Source organism: Hypanus sabinus, chromosome 5 (assembly GCF_030144855.1).
Source record: "Hypanus sabinus isolate sHypSab1 chromosome 5, sHypSab1.hap1, whole genome shotgun sequence".
NCBI classification, from domain to species: domain Eukaryota; kingdom Metazoa; phylum Chordata; class Chondrichthyes; order Myliobatiformes; family Dasyatidae; genus Hypanus; species Hypanus sabinus.
The window spans coordinates 4,378,752-4,392,360 of record NC_082710.1 but is presented as its reverse complement, the minus strand read 5'-3'; the positions used below and the strand labels follow the sequence as shown (position 1 = coordinate 4,392,360).

Below are 13,609 nucleotides of genomic sequence, written 5' to 3'. Positions count from 1 at the left end.
AGTTCTGTATATATGTTTATGGGTTCTAGGGCTGAGTGGACTCTGAGGAAACAGATGCATATCTGAACAGGTAATGGGTACTGAAATTGCACTGAAACTATGGATAAATATTCCCCAGTCTTTATGTATCTAATTTGGCCACAGAGCAGAGGATATTTTGCCAGCTTTCTTTACAGCTGAAATTTATGCCTTTGTATCTAGAAGAATAATGCTAAAGTTAAAAATAAAAGCTTTTGTCTTACTTTTGCAGTTTCATAAAAGATTTATTGCTGATGCTGAATTTCTATAAAATTTTATCGAGAATAAATTATACCTTGCAAAAATGTTAACCTTTCACCATTCAGACAATATACTCTAGTTCCATCCAGCCACGTTCCGTACTGTACAGACGATATATCAGCCTGCATGTCAGTTACCTTCCTTTTAACTGCAAAATGAAATGCTGCATATGTATGACATTTACAAATGAAGTACGCAATCAAACTCCTAACATAACTGTCATCATAAGAGCTTTTCAATAAACACAATGGGTTGGTGATAACATTAAAACACAGCATTACTTTCTGGAGATCTAGGAAGAATATTGTTCTACCTCACAAAAATGCTTCCTGAATGCCTCCTTCAGAAGTATTGAGCCAAAGAGTTTAGGTGCAACGGTATTGCTATGGCAAGCCCTTCCGTTGACATTACGTGGCAGGAGAATTAAGCTGATCAATCAGTAGCTTGAAATGGATGAATGAGAAATTGCATAAGGCAAGACAGTGCCTGATAACTGCTGAACATTTCTTATGTGCTACTGAGAAGACAAGATTCCAATGATTTATCACAGCTCACCACTGCCAGTTAAAGAAGGCCTTTGCTAAATAAATTACAATGGATTCTGGTTAATTGTGACTCATCGGGACCAGTATATTTTGGACCAATTAGCCAAGTTTCATGGAAGCAGTTACAGAGATAAACTGAGTAACAACTTGTGGATTTAATTGAAATACAGAACAAATTAGAATACTATCAATACTACTAATGTACCATAAAATTGTGCATTAGTTCCTAGTAGTCATCGATGGAGGAATTCCTCCAGTGTATGCTGCCATGCTCTGTTGATTGACTGTAAATAAACTAAATTAGCACAAACGCCTAACATGGATAATGGGCTGCTTCATACAATACTTTTGATGAATGCATTTGCAAAATCTTCATTTCCATTCTAACATTCAAGATGATCATCTAACCCTTCAAATTCTTCGTAGTACCTAACTTGTTGAAGTTGTGAAATTGTTTCATTTTCACTCCTGGCCTTTTTTGACATCTCCAAGTCTGAATGCTTAAAATGGCAGTGAATAAAACAGTTCTGAATTGTCTTACTGTCAGTGACAGCAGTCATTGTTATTGAACACAAACACATGCAACTGATGCTATTTAAAAATTGCTCTCTTTAAATCTGGTGTAGTGTCTAACAGCCACACAAGTGCACGTGACTGACACTAGTTAGAAACTATTCAACAGTCTCCTGTCCCAATTAAGTGGCATGGAATCACAAATAAGCGAAGGGAATTCTGACTATTTTCACAATTTATTTTTGTTCCCAAAGAGTTAAGCCAAATAAATGTTTGCCCCAATGAATCGATGGCCCAATTAACTGGAATCCACTGTACTTCAAAAATCAGAGAAGCTTTTTGACTAGAGCAGGTAGGTACCTCCATTAATGGAGGAACTGCAGCAAACCCAAGAAACAGCAAGCAATGGTAAGGTTGTAAGGAAAGCTTTTGGCACATTGGTCTTTATAAATCAAAGTCCTAAGTACAGAAGTTGGGATGTTATGATGAAGCTGTATAAAATGTTGGTGGGGCCTAATCTAGGCTATTGTGTGCAGTCCTGGTATCCTACCTACAGACTAAATACCAATAAGATTGAAGGAGTGTGGAGACAATTACAAGGATATTGCTGGGACTTGAGTAATAGGGAAAAGTTGAATAGGTTAGGGCTTTATATCCCAGAGCATAGGAGAATGAGGTATTCAGAACTATAAGGGGCATAGATAGTGTAAATGCAAGCAGACTTATTTCTACTGAAGTTGGATGAGATAGAAGTCTACAGTTATATTAAAAGCAAGAGGATAGTGAGGGATAAAATTGGTCCCTTAGAGAATCAGGGTGGTCAGCTATGTGTGGAGCCGAGGTTGATGGGAGAGATTTTGAACGATTTCTTCTCTTCAGTATTCACTAAGGAGAAGGATATTGAATTGTGTAAGGTGTGGGAAACAAGTAAGGAAGTTATGGAACCTATGACACTTAAAGAGGTGGAAGTACTGGCGCTTTTAAGAAAATTAAAAGTGGATAAATCTCCAGGTCCTGACAGGATATTCCCCAGAACCTTGAGGGAAGTTTGTGTAGAGATAACAGGAGCTCTGACGGAGATCTTTCAGATGTCATTAGAAACTGGGATTGTGCCGGAGGATTGGCGTATTGCTCATGTGGTTCCATTGTTTAAAAAGGGTTCTAGAAGTAAGCCTAGCAATTATAGACCTGTCAGTTTGACATCAGTGGTGGGTAAATTAATGGAAAGTATTCTTAGAGATAGTATTTATAATTATCTGGATAGACGGGATCTGATTAGGAGTAGCCAGCATGGATTTGTGCGTGGAAGGTCATGTTTGACAAACCTTATTGAATTTTTTGAAGAAGTTACGAGGAATGTTGACGAGGGTAAGGCAGTGGATGTAGTCTATATGGACTTCAGCAAGGCCTTTGACAAAGTTCCACATGGAAGGTTAGTTAAGAAGGTTCAGTCGTTAGGTATTAATGCTGGAGTAATAAAATGGATTCAACAGTGGCTAGATGGGAGATGCCAGAGAGTAGTAGTGGATAATTGTTTGTCGGGATGGAGGCCGGTGACTAGCGGGGTGCCTCAGGGATCTGTTTTGGGCCCAATGTTGTTTGTAATATACATAAATGATCTGGATGATGGGGTGGTAAATTGGATTAGTAAGTATGCAGATGATACTAAGGTAGGAGGTGTTGTGGATAATGAGGTGGGTTTTCAAAGCTTGCAGGGAGATTTATGTCGGTTAGAAGAATGGGCTGAACGTTGGCAGATGGAGTTTAATGCTGAGAAGTGTGAGGGTCTACATTTTGGCAGGAATAATCCATATAGAACATACAGGGTAAATGGTAGGGAATTGAGGAATGCAGTGGAACAGAGAGATCTAGGAATAACAGTGCATAGTTCCCTGAAGGTGGAGTCTCATGTAGATAGGGTGGTGAAGAAGGCTTTTGGAACGCTGGCCTTTATAAATCAGAGCATTGAGTACAGAAGTTGGGATGTAATGTTAAAATTGTACAATGCATTGGTAAGGCCAAATTTGGAATATTGTGTACAGTTCTGGTCACCAAGTTATAGGAAAGATATCAATAAATTAGAGAGCGTGCAGAGACGATTTACTAGGATGTTACCTGGGTTTCAGCACTTAAGTTACAGAGAAAGGTTGAACAAGTTAGGTCTCTATTCATTGGAGCGTAGAAGGTTGAGGGGGGATTTGATCGAGGTATTTAAAATTTTGAGAGGGATAGATAGAGTTGACGTGAATAGGCTGTTTCCATTGAGAAGTAGGGGAGATTCAAATGAGAGGACATGATTTGAGAGTTAGGGGGCAAAAGTTTAAGGGAAACACAAGGGGGTATTTCTTTACTCAGAGAGTGATAGCTGTGTGGAATGAGCTTCCTGTAGAAGTAGTAGAGGCCAGTTCAATTGTGTCATTTAAGGTAAAATTGGATAGGTATATGGGCAGGAAAGGAGTGGAGGGTTATGGGCTGAGTGCGGGTAGGTGGGACTAGGTGAGATTAAGAGTTCGGCACGGATTAGGAAGGCCGAGATGGCCTGTTTCCGTGCTGTGATTGTTATATGGTTATATAAGTATGGGTTAAGGGTGGAAGGTGAAATATTTAAGGACAACCTGAGGGGGAACCTCTTCACTCAGAGAATGATGAGAGTGTGGAATGTGCTGCCAGCAGGTTCAGTTTCAATATTTAACAGGAATTTGAGCAGGTAAATGGATGGGAAGGGTTTGGGGGTACAGGTTGATGGCACTAGGCAGATCAATCATTCACCATGAATTACATGGGCTGAAGGGCTTGTTTCTATGCTGCAGTGCTCTATGATTCTAATGATACATGAAGACTACGGGTTAAAAAGCAATGGGTTGGATGTCTGTGGAAGTCCATCTCAGTTGCTGAGCTATGAGGATTTTGATGCCATGCTGTAACATCTTCTGTCATCTCTCAAGAATGGTCAAGAATGGTCAATAAAAGGAACCAGAACCAGAATCACTGGCAGACTGTATGTTTTGTTTTACAGCAGCAGGACCAATTTCAAAAAAATGGTGCAGTATAAGGAAATGTCATGGTGAGTTTCATGATTAGCAGCCTAAAATCCACTAGATAAGGGACATAGCCTCAAGATTCAGGGGAAGAGATTTAGGACAGAGATGAGGAAGAACTGCTTTTCCCAGAGAGTGGTGAATCTGTAGAATTCTCTGCCCAATGAAGCAGTGGAGGCTACCTCAGTAAATATATTTAAGAAAAGGTTGGATAGATTTTTGCATAAGAGGGGAATTAAGGGTTATGGGAGAAAGACAGGTCGGTGGAGATATGTCCATAGCCAGGTCAGCCTTGATCTTGTTGAATGACGGAGCAAGCTCGATGGGCCAGATGGCCTCCTCCTGCTCCTATTTCTTATATTTTCTTATGTTTTATATTTTCTTAGATACACACAAAAGTATTCAGGAAGCAAAATCATTGTTGTCCAATGTAAATTTACTTTGAACTTTGAATCTGAGTCGAGTTTGATGTTCTCCTATGGGCTTGTCTGTTGGTGGATCCTCAAGTGGCTGTAGAGGCCAAACCAGGATTCACATATTCTGATGCAGAGTGGACACGAGTAAGGGGTGGCTGGGGTTAGTGGTCGGATCTTCTGGTTGTTCGGCCTCCCCTTTGCAGCTGCTGCTTGTTTTCTGTGGCACAGAGGAGGTCACTCTCATGCAACCCAACTCCTTCTTGAGCATCTACTGAGTCCTCAAACTAATGTTGATGTGATCTTTGAAGTGTTTCCTCTGCCCAGCAAAGGCCTGCTGACCTTTCATCAACTGGGAGTAAAGGATCTCAGTGTATCTGGGTACAGACCACATGAAGCCTTTGCTTACCTTTCTCAATATCACTCAATGAAACTACCCCTTTGCCAAAGCTGAATTAACTGATTATCCAATTCCTTGCTGCTTTTGGCATCTTGCCCTGTCTGAGCTGGCTACTATATTTATCCACATAACAACAACAACCATGCTCTGCTCCCAGAGACTCAAGGACATCCTTGTGGTGTTCCAAATATTTATTCCAGTGAGGTTATAATTTGAGGATTACTTTGATTACATCACTCCTCCATTCAAATTTAATAAAGTTATTCCAAACTGTAAATACTCTGTAGAAGCAAACTGAAAGCACAAACAAGTTGTTTGAAAGAATGGGTGATTTATTAAAAACTGGTGTGCACCAGGAGACCAGTCAAAGGTGTTCGACCTGAGCAGTTTTTATGTTTTCAGTTGACCAGGTTACCAGTAAAACTACAGTTTGATAACAGAATGGTGGCTGCAGGAAGACGTCATTAAGTAGTTGACTAGGTCCTGTTTACAAAGTAAAGTGATTATCTACAGGGTAACAGCAAATCCACTTTTCTATTGCAACAATTGGAGCATACTATTTGTGAAATTTGTGAAGTTCCTGAAGCTTGAGTGTATGACATGTCTTTACTTTTGTCTGTGGTTCCTTGACAATCCACATCACTAGTTACTCATTTTTAACCCTCTGTATACTTCCCCCTATAACAGCTCTAATGAAGAAATGAATTGTGGTAATATGACCATTGTGTCAGCAAGTTTCACTAAAACTTCGTACACCTGAAATTAATAAACCAATACCAATATTTGGATTTTGTACAAAAAACACTTTTCTGAGGACCAGGGCTTTTGAATTTGAGAAGAATTCCTGCTTTGTGTGGAAGTTGTTAAAGCTCATTAAGGGAATAGTTTCTGAGTTCTCTGACTGTGACCTAAAGTACCATAAGATATAGGAGGAAATTAGGCCATTTGGCCCATTGAGTCTGCTCTGCCGTTCCATCATGGCTGATCATTTTCCCCCCTCCTCAACCCCATTCCCTGGGCTTCTCCCCATAACCTTCGATGCCATGTCCAAAGCTTTGATGGCTCCCCCTCGAATGACCCCAGTGAACCTAGGTTACTGGAGCAGCATGGTAATTCTTTGGATATTCCGGGGTAGGTGGCATATTTTTGGGTGAATGCAAATTTTATTGCTGTGCTTAGGCAGTGTAGTTCAAGCTATTTGTAGGTCAGGAACCTACACTCAGTGGCCACTTGATACCACACAGGTATCTCCTGTGCATAACAAATTGTACTCTGAGTGCATGTTCATGGCCCTCTGCTGCTGTAGTCCATCCACTTCAAGTTTCAACGTGTTGTGCATTCAGTGATGCTCTTCTGCACATACTGTTGTAACGTGCCTTTATTTGAGCTTCCTGTCAGCTTGCACCAGTCTGGCTATTCTCCATTGACCTCTCTCATTAACACAATATTTTCACCCACAGAAGTGCCACACACTGACTGTTTCTTGTTTTTGTTTTACACACCATTCACTGTGAACCCTAGAGACTGCTCGGTGTAAAAATCCCAGGAGGTCAGCAGTTTCTGAAACACTCAATCCACCTTGTCTGTTACCAACTATCACTCCACAGCCAAAGTCACTTAAATCACATTTCTGATGTTTGGTCTGAACAACAACTGAATCTCCTGACCATGTCTGCATGCTTTTATGCATTGAGCTGCTGCCAGGTGATTGGTTGATTAGAGATGTGCATTAACAAGCAGGTTAATAACATGGTCACCGAGTGTAGCTTTCCACACTGTAGTTTTGGTGTCAGAGCCTGTAATGCTTATTGAGTCCACTGAGCCTACACTATTTTCTTAAGTGAATCAAATTCACTGCAGATTGGCATCTGCGATGGGAAGCCAGTGACAACAGATTGAAAAAGATTGGATCCATCCATTATGGATTTAAGTAGTTGAAATAATGATTGTTGCAATGTCAAGAATATTTTTAATCATTAGTTGACTTCAAATAGTTTCATCTATTCACTCTATGGAAATCAAATGATCATAATCAGTGTTGGTGCAAGCTACATATCGAAGCTTCATATTTTAATTTAAATGCCCATTCACAAACAATTGAAAGTGAATGAAAATGTCACCCATGCAATTCTGCCACACATTCATAAAAATATGAAATGCTTTCTATAGCTTATATGTAGTGGGGTAAAAAGAGATCAAGATAGTTTTTATTGTGAACAGATAAATTATTTCTTTGGTGACTAATATCATTTTGCATAAGATTGAAGATATATGATTTAAAATTAATGCACTGTGCTTCACTTTATATTTCATTATTTACATATTGTGCATCTTCATGTATAAATGGCATCATCTTAAGAAGCCATGCTAAAACTGTACTACCTAATTCTTTAAATGATTTTACTCTTTACTTCACTTGACTTTACTAATTGTGACAAAGCTTCTGGGTCACAGAAAGACAGCAATCTATGGTACTGCCAGCAGTCATGAAACATTAAGCAGACTTTAAGCTTTTAATCAAAATGAACAGCTCCTCACAGGCAGGTGATTTGGCAGACATCACATGGTTGAGAAGACAGAATAAAAGCCAAGTCAAAAGGCATTTTTTTCCCTAAACTACCATATATTATTGCTTCTACAGTTTTACAAATGAAATATATATCACTTTAAGCATGAAGAAAAATCAGCTACTGATTTCCAAATGATTTTAGATTAATCTAATTACCCATGGGATACCAGCGCAAAGCCTCCCCAAACATCCATGCAAACTTCTGTAGATAAATTTTCTGTAAAATAGATTGCACTCAGTGAAGATATTTACAGTATTTCCTTTTGAATTACAATGTCAATTAAGCACTAGGCAGATTTCACAGTTAGCTACATCACTGAAAGGTTGTTATACAATCACATCATTACAAAAGATAATCTTGTTATGTCCTGAAGATAATTATGGACTGTCTAGAATTTTGCTAAGGTCATTCTAGAATATTTATTCCCCATTCTGGTTACCCTGTTGCCTCTTCTCTTCTCCTCATCAGCCCTCTTATCCTGGCGATCACTCCTCAGGTTCCCCACCTCCTTCCATTTAATACATAATCTACTCACCTCTCCTATGAAATTCTTCTTCTTCAGCCTTTTACCTCTTCCACCTGTCACCACCCAGCTTCTCGCTTCATCCCCTCTCCAACACCCCTCACCTGGTCTCACCTATCACCTGCCACATGTACTGTTTACCCTCCATAGTTTGGCTTCTGTTCAATTCGGGATCCAAAGGCGAGAGAAATGAGAGGATGTACAAAAACTTTAAAGCACTAATCAACTTAATCAGTACTCGACAGAACCTAAGAAATACCTAAAGAAATACCCGAGCCTACAGTAGAGTGCCTTTGATCCCTCTTCTGTCCCTGACCCCGCTCGTGACACGGACTGGTAGTGAAACCCCTCCGTAGCTCTAGAGTGGTTGTGTTTCCTCCCACTTACACTTCTCTGAGGAAGTAATACCTCACCTATTGAGCACACAGGTTCTCCTTTGCAACCATGCCTTGACAATATTCTGCAAAAGCAGTGAGTTCTTTGATATATTAAACTTCACATAGCATGTCCAACAATGTTCCACAATTTGTGTTTCAAAATGTTTCATTGACTTCAGCTCGAGACAAGCTGGATTGCATGCCACTGTGGCTATGGTACCACATGATGAGAAACTGCTACAGGCTGCGTCTTGCTGAAACATGGCTCCAGGGTAACATCCATGTACCATCAATCTACAAGCCATGACACTCAGGGACTTGGGTTATATTAGTTTTTTTGTAACTATGTTTTTCTGCTATCATAATTCTAAGTGTGCCTTGTACTGTGTGTGACTGTTGGTATTGTGTTTTGCACTTTGGCTACAGTGGAAAGCTATTTCACTTGGCTGTATTCATGCATATGGTTGAATGTCAATTAAACCTGTACTTGAACTTGAAGTCACATAGCAGCTGTTGTCCATAGTTTAACTTTACATTTTATCTCATCATACAGAACCCTTCTTTTGTAATAATGATGTAGGATCTCAGCCTGAAACATGAAACCAGTTGGGCACCACAATAGTGTCACAGTTAGCTTGAAGCATCAGAGTTCAGAGCTCAATCTCGGCATCTCCGGAAGGAGTCTGTATGTGCTCCCGTTGAATGTGTGGGCTTTCCTATTGAATGTGTGCTCTGGTTAATAGGTTAATTGGTCATTATAAATCGTCTTGTGATTAGGCTAGGGTTAAATCAGGATTGTCAGTGATTGCTGGGCAACACAGCTCAAAGGGCTGGAACAGCCTATATCATGAAATGAATAAAATAAATTAACTGTCTATTCTGTTCCATAGACACTGCCTGACCTGCTGAGTTCCTCTAGCATTTTGTGTGTGTTGCTTAAGATTTCCAGCAACTGCAGAATCTCTTGTGTCTTTCACATAGTCCATTTCTATGACTATGTTTGGAGTCAAGCAAGATCTTCTGGGAAATTGGGTCTGTGTCCTCTGGTGTACTATGTTGCCCAACACTCTGCTGAAGCATTGCAAGCAGCTCAGTGATGCAACACGGGTGTGTGCTGGCACATTGTCAACCACTGCTCAGCCAACATTTGGCTGTCAACATCTCTGAGGAGCTATCTGAGACTGGACAATTACAAAGAAGGCACAACGGCAGCTATATTTCATTAGGAGTTTGAGGAGACTTGGTATGTCACCAAAGACACTTGCAAATTTCTACAGATGTACCACATAGAGCATTCCCTGTCTGGTATGGAGGGAACAATGCACAAGGTCGGAAAAAGCTGCAGAATTTTGTAAACACAGCCACCACCATCATGGACACTGTCACCCATCAGCCAGGACAAGTCCTCTTCTCATTGGTACCATCAAGGAGGAGGCACAGGAGCCTGAGGACTCACAGTCAATATCTTAGGAACAGATCCTTCACCTCTGCCATCAAATTTCTGAATGGACAGTGAACCCTCACTATGTTTTCCTCTCTTTTTGTACTACTTATTTAATTTAATTTTCATATATACAATACCGAGCAAAAGTCTTAAGACACCCCAACTATGTATGTATGCCTTGTACTTTTGCACAGTTCTGTATATATTGCAATTTACAATGTTTCTTATTACAATGTATTACAATGTACTTCTGTCACGAAATAATAGATTTCACAATGTATGCTGGTGATACCAAATCTGATTCTGATTCTGATTCTGATTCTGGTAAGTACAAGGCAGATTTTAGAAACCATTATAAAAATCATCATTTCCCTTTCTTAAAGTGAAATTGCAAACTACAATCTCTTTCTCAAGTAAATGGATAATCTGCAGGAAAGAGCATTTGTTTCATTTCTGGATCTCATTGAAGCTTTCAAGAAACAATTGATATAAATAGGTTGATTCATTGAAGGGATCACTTGTCAGTGCTTGTTAGGGAATACACTTCATCATTTATGCTTACTAACAGAAAGGAAATATGTGCCAAGCAGAGGACGACACCCATGGGCTATTGCTCACTGGCCATGGAAAGAGGATCAGTCATGAAAGTAGGCTTAATTTTAAATGACCCTTTTAAACTTGTTTTACATTTTTAGTAGGATGCTTAATGATCCCTTATGGAAGTTAAGCCAAATTGATCTTAATCAAATTGCCCAGTTTAAAAGTGAAAACTTTAGATCTTCAAAACATAGAGTCATAGAGCAGAAACAGTTCCTTCAGCCCATCTAGTCCATGTTAAACCATTAATCTGCTTAGTCTCATCAAACTGCACCCAAACCATAGCCCTCCCATCCATATACCTATCCAAATTTCTTTTAAATGTAGGAATCAACCTTGCATCCACCACTTGCACTAGTAGTTCATTACGCACTCACTGAGTGAAGAAATTCCCCCTAAACCATTAACCCATGACCTCTAATGATAGTCCACCCAGTCTCAGTGGAAAAAGCCTGCCTGCATTTACCCTATCTATATTCCTCATAACTTTGTATAATCTTCTATGTTCTAGGGAATAAAGTCCTAACTTATTCAACCTTCCCCTATATCTTAGGTCATCATGTCTCAGTAACATATTTGTATATTTTCTCTGCACATTTTCAATCTTATTTACATCTTTACCATAGGCAGGTGACCAAAATTGGTCTAATTATGCCTCACCAACATCTTATACAATTTCAACATAACATCCCAACTCCTGTACTCTATATAATGAATTATGAAACCCAATGTGTGAAAAGCTTTCTTTATGACTCTATCTACCTATGCTGTAGTCTTAAAATTATGCAAGTACTGAGTGTAGTAGTTTGTTTTAACTGATAGAATTCACCCTGCAGTTCGAGAGGGAGAAGATAAAGACAGTGGAATAAAAGGAATAACAGAGGCAGGAGAGAGGAGCTAGCCAAAGTTAATTGGCAAGGGACACTAGCAGAGATATTGGCAGAATAGCAATGGCTGGTATTTCTGGGAACAATTTGGAAGGTGCAGGAAAGAAACATCCAAAAGATGAAGTATTCCAAGGGGAGGATAAAGCAACCATGTGTGACAAGGGAAGTCAAAGACAGCATAACAGCAAAAGAGAAGGCATGTAATTGACCAAAAATTTAGTGGATTAGGAAGCTTTTAAAAACTAACAGAAGACTGAGCTAAAGTAGTGGATATGACCCAGTCCACCATAGGTAAAGCACTCCCCATTATTGACCATATCCACAGAGTCCTGTCACAGGAAAGCAGCATCCCCCCCCACCATCCAGTCCATGCTCTCTTCTCACTGCTACCATCAGGAAAGAGGCACCAGAGCCTCAGGACACTTACCATCATCTTCAAGAACTGTTATTACCACGCAACCATCAAGTTCCACAACCTATGTACTCACTTTCAAGGGCTTTTCATCTCATGTTTTCAGTATTTATTGCTTATTTATTACTATTATTATTAATTTTCTTTTCTTTCTCTTTGTATTTCCAGTTTGTTGTCTGTTGTACTTACACGTTGGGTCACTCCTCGTTGTCGGCACTGGGCCCTGCTGCTTTGATACCCTCTCACTGGATGTGTTGATGTGCACGAGACAAAGAAACTTGAATTTTGAATCCTGAATCAAACCTGCATCCACAACTTGTGCGGACAGCTCATTTCACACTCTCTGAGTGAAGCAGCTTCCCTCAAGTCCCCTTGAAACATCTGAAAAATACAGTTCTTTCTGTCCTATATTACAGAGCTCTAAATTGGAACATCTATTAAAATGGAATACCTATTTCATACTTTGGGATTACAGAATAACGTTTAAGATGCCAAATTTGTTGGATCATCTACACTGACTCCTTAATTTCCTGCTCTCATTCACACTCATTCATAGTTTCTGGATCTAATTTAAATTGCCACTTCATGCCAAAAGTAAACGTTTAGCAGTACTGACTAGAATACTACATGAAGTCCTGAATAAGGGTCTCAGCCCAAAGTGCCAACTGTTTACTTATTTCCACAGATGCTGCCTAATCTGCTGAGTTCCTCCAGCATTTTGTGTATGCTGCTCTGGATTTCCAGAATTTGCAGAATCTCCGAAGCCATTTGATATCATTCAAAGCTCAAAGTAACTTGATTATCAAATATATTATATGATAAACCACCATATACAAGCCTAAGATTCACATTCTTGCAGGCATTCACAGTAAGTACAAGAAACACAATAGAATCAATGAAAGACCTCACCCAACAGGGTGGACAAACAACCAATGCGTAAAAGGCATCAAACTTCAAATACAAAAGAGGAAAATAATAATAATTAAATAGTCAGTAAGTATTGAGAACATGAAAGGAAGTGTCCTTGAAAGTAAGTTCATAGCTTGTGGGAACAGTGTAGTGATGGAACAAATGATGGTTCAAGAGCCTGATGGTTGAGGGTAGTAACTGTGCCTGAACCTGGAAATGTGGGACCTGGGGTTCCTCTTCCTTCTTCCTGATGGCAGTAGCGAGAAGAGAGAAATAATGCATATCAACAAAATTAAAGCTCACATCTTTTGTTTTGCTTATGTTATCATCCAATATTCAAATATAGACAATTAGGATCTGAAGTCTGGATTAGCCAATTAATGCTAGGCGTTCTTCATGCTGGAGAGTACTGCATACAATGTCAACGAACGTCAGACCACAAGGGACTCTGTGTCAACATCTGACAATTAGCAGCACATGAAACAAAAACAATGACAATAATTAGCTTTCAAATTAGGCTTGACATTTTTCATTGGATATATGGAAGCTCATGCCATTTCATTAACTTCCCAAGACTGTAAATTTTTTAGAAGATTTGAATGGATTTTCCAGTATTTTCACCAGTGAGCACATTCCTTACAAGAGGTCCATGAAATATCACAGAAGCCAAGGCTCATATTTTCTAGCACTCTGTTACATCTC

The 13,609-nt window shown here is 39.5% G+C and overlaps 1 long non-coding RNA gene across 2 annotated transcripts in view; it reads right to left on the bottom strand.

Moving 5' to 3' along the window:
* Positions 1–701, bottom strand: part of LOC132393638 (uncharacterized) — a 30,495-nt gene extending 29,794 nt beyond the window's left edge. For both annotated transcript variants that reach the window (XR_009512013.1, XR_009512012.1), the window contains exons 1-2: positions 593–701; positions 314–427 (exon numbers count right to left, since the gene is read on the bottom strand). This is a non-coding gene — a long non-coding RNA (uncharacterized LOC132393638). The remainder of the gene's footprint in view (positions 1–313; positions 428–592) is intronic.
* Positions 702–13,609: the final 12,908 nt, after the last annotated feature.